Source organism: Zingiber officinale, chromosome 7A, assembly GCF_018446385.1.
Source record: "Zingiber officinale cultivar Zhangliang chromosome 7A, Zo_v1.1, whole genome shotgun sequence".
Lineage (NCBI taxonomy): Eukaryota > Viridiplantae > Streptophyta > Magnoliopsida > Zingiberales > Zingiberaceae > Zingiber > Zingiber officinale.
In genome coordinates this window covers 77,850,774-77,854,610 of record NC_055998.1, presented here as the reverse complement: position 1 = coordinate 77,854,610, position 3,837 = coordinate 77,850,774, and the positions used below count along the sequence as shown (strand labels likewise).

The 3,837-nt window shown below is 35.3% G+C and overlaps 1 non-coding gene across 1 annotated transcript; it reads right to left on the bottom strand.

Annotated features, from left to right (window-relative positions):
* Window positions 1-1,871: 1,871 nt before the first annotated feature.
* On the bottom strand, window positions 1,872-1,977 carry LOC122003119. The gene has a single exon (XR_006117791.1). It is a non-coding gene; the product is annotated as a small nucleolar RNA R71 (small nucleolar RNA).
* Window positions 1,978-3,837: the final 1,860 nt, after the last annotated feature.

Sequence of the window (3,837 nt, the reverse complement as noted above, 5' to 3'; positions counted from 1 at the left end):
GGAGAAGGCAAGATTTGGTGGTTTCCTCCCATTCTTGGGAGGATTTCTGGGCGATTCTAAGGGAGATCTTGACGATTTCGACTCCGGAGCGAGGATTGGATCCGAAGACGAGGCTTCTTCATAGATAAGTTTTCTCTTTCCCCCTCTTCTTGGTTTCTTGGATTGGGGATTTAAGAAATGCTTGTAATCTTTATTTCTTCGGGTTTTCTTCCTCGATTCATGGAGTAGATCTTGTATTCTAGGATTAAGGGAGTATTTGTATGATGGATTGATGTAATTTCTTATGGATTTGCCATTTTCTTGTTTCAATGACATTGTCTTGCTTGTATCAATTAGATCTTGAATGATTAATGGTGATTTGTGCTTAATTCTCATTCTTGATTGATTGTTTTGGATTTCTTGTGGACTTTGTAAAGATAAACTCTCACTCGATCATCCGAGGGATCCACGTGACAGGTGCAAGCCCGTGTAACGACGTTTGAGAGATAATCTTGAAGAGGAAATAGGAATATTCAAGAGAGTAGGATGGATTTTGTGATTAGTTTCTTGTATCTTGATAGATTAATAAGTTGTGGGCTTCTATGTTGATATCCGAGGAAGGCATAGTAATAGGTGTGCTTCTGTGTAAGGACAACGTAGGTTCGCATCTAATTGATCATATTTAGATACATTTCTCAGTCCTTAGCCGGTTATCTATTGCAAGAGAGAACCGACAACTTTCTACAAGTGTTTGACAATTGAGGGAAAAGAATTGGTGAACCATTTACATTCAAGAAATCTTACAAAGAAACCGAAACTCCTAGAATCTCCCTTTATCATATCCCAAAACACTAAACTCTTGTTTGTTGATCTTTAATATTAGATTTGTTTACCCTTACTTTGCATATGAAACGATTGGATAGTTGTTTAGCTAATTCGCATTGAGACATTTCTAGTGCTTATTCCAGTCCCTGTGGATACAATAATCTTTTATATTACTTGCGACATTTCCGTACACTTGCGGATCGTAACAAGTTTTTGGCGCCGTTTCCGGGGACTGCGCTATAACATTAGGAATTATCAATTGAGTTAGACTAAACATAATTTTTTTTTCTTTCTTTTGATTTGCATAGTTATAACTAATTGTTACAATTATGTTTTCAAAAGTTTTTCCTTTCTTGAATAACATTCTTAACGATTCTTTTTGTTGCAATTCTAATTCTAATTCTAACTTTGCATTCTTGATTTGTAGCACTCTAATCTAACTTTTCTCTGCTTTCTCTTTTGATCTAGTTTCTTTCTTCTTTTCTTTTGTAAACATATCTTGCAATTTTTAGCATATGAATTATTCTAGATATTTTTTTTTCCTTTTATCTTTTCTTTCTTGTTTTCATTATGCACTTTCTTTCTTGCAATTTAAATTCTGTATTTGCTTTCTTGCTTTTCATATTGCATTTTATTTCTTGTTTTTGATTCTTGATAATTTTCTTTTTCTTCTTGAATATCCATGAGCACTAACATGTCAAGCAGGCCCATGAGAAATTTTTCTACACCCTTTTCTGCAAGATTTTTATCTCCCATTGTGCAACCTCAAATTGAAGCAGAAAGTTTCCAACTAGGCCCAAAGATAATTTTCATGATACAAGGTCACAAATTTGGAGGAGAAGTATCAGAAAGTCCTTATCTGTATCTTGAAACATTTTTAGAGATTTGTGATTTGGTGAAATGTGAAGGAGTATCAGCAGATGCAGTTCGATTGATGACATTTCCTTTCAGTATCAAGGATAAAGCAAGGACTTGGCTATATTCTCTCTGTCCTCAAAGTATCACAAGTTGGGAACAATTGGAGAAGCAATTTCTGAATCATTTTTTCCCTCCAAGTAGAACGGTGTATATGAGGAATTGCATAACAAATTTTGCTCAGGCATATGGAGAATCATTATTTGAAGCATGGGATAGATTCAAGAGTCTTCAAAGATAGTGCCCTCATCATGGTTTTGAAAAATGGTTGATTTTGCACATATTCTATGGGGGAATTTCATTCTCAGACAAGACTTTATTGGATTCATCAGCTGGAGGTTCTTTTATGGACAAAAGTGTAGATGAAGCTTATTCGTTAATTGATCAAGTGACATTGAACCTCCGTGAATGGTCGAACAAAAGTTGGATGGAATTTCCCTCAGATATTCAAGAAGTGAAAGCCATAAATGTAAGAGAGCCTGTCAAACAAAATGAAATTCAACCACCTAAAAATGTTGAAATTCACAAGTCACAGAGTGAGGAGTTCAAACATTTGGGGGCAAAGCTTAATAGTATTGTTTCAAAATGGTTTAAAGAAGATCCCCCTCCTACACAGTCAAGATCCAATGAAAAGTGTGATGATGTTGGGTTGAGAAGTGGCAAAAATCATGAAGAACTTCTGAAGAATGACATGTTTAGAATTGAGGAGAAGAATAATAGAAGATCACAAGAACTCAATTCCATTTCTCTAGGTTGTTCCCAAAGGCCAGAAGTACCTTTCCCTCAACGATTAATCACATCAACATTAGATAAGCAAGTTGGACCTCCTCCAAAAGCTCAAAGGGAATTTGGGAAAAAGGGAGTTCAGTCTTTCCCAGGACCTTCACTAAGGGTTCCTTTTCCACAAAGGTTAGTGGGGGTCAATGAAAATAAAGACTTCGGCAAATCCTGTGACACTAATATGGTTGAGTGTAGATTTTTGAATATATATGAAGATGAAGATTTTTTAGATGAGGATTTTATTGATAATGTAGTGGTAAATAAGTTTTCAGATCTACCTCAAAATTTTATAAGGTGTTATAGTGACATTGAATTTTCAGGTGATGAATGTGATGTGGTAGATCAACTTAAAACTGCAAGTGAAGTTATTGATCCTCTTGTTGTTGATTCTCCTATTGAGGACATAGATGTTGGTTTATTTTTTGATGTATGTGTTGATGATGATGATATGGAAGAATGTGTAGGGAGCTGTGTTGTGGAAGCAGCATCTCAAGGATCACCACCTTTGTCAAGACAACCCTTAGAGGTTTTAAGAATTGATCATGTTGTGGAACAATGTGTAGGGACTTATACAGAGCTAGTAGAGTCTCTAGAATCACCATCATTGATATCATCAACACCTGAGCTAGAGCCACTACATAATTCTGAAGAAGTCATATCCCATTGTTTAGAACTTTCAGGTACATCTCAACAATGCAAGGTTAGTGTTCTTAGTGATCTTTTAGAAAATTTCATAGATGTACCTATAATTGATTTTGTTGGATGTGATTCATTTTTTGATACATACTCAATTCATACTAATATGATTCTAGTTCCTTCTTATATTACATTCTTGTGGGAGGTTTGTTTTTCTTTTGGGTGTGTAGGTTTTCGAGATGCCAATAATGGGAAGCTCATACTGAACCATCTTCGACCACCTGAAACAACTTTAAAGAAGACGAAGATGGAGAGGGCGATACATCACTTTTTAACTCCAATATTGAAAGCTCCTTCCATAATAAGAGCCCTTGGTAGGAGGGTTCTAAAATATCTTACCCCTCCAAGAGCAAGATTTAGATGAATCTAATGAGGTGGTCGAGCTGATGACCTTAAACAAGCGCTTCTTGGGAGACAACCCAAGTTCAATCTTGTTTTCATTTTACTTTTAGTTTCTTTTTATTTTGTTGATAATAAATCATACCCTCTACTTAATTCTTCTTGTCTATCTTATTTTTGTAGATTTTAAAGTTGTGGAGGATTGTGAACATTGGATAGAGGAGTATCTTAAAAAAAAAAACATGAATGTCAACCATTTGGAGCTCATCACTTGGTAACTTCTCTTAAAATCTCCTCCACATT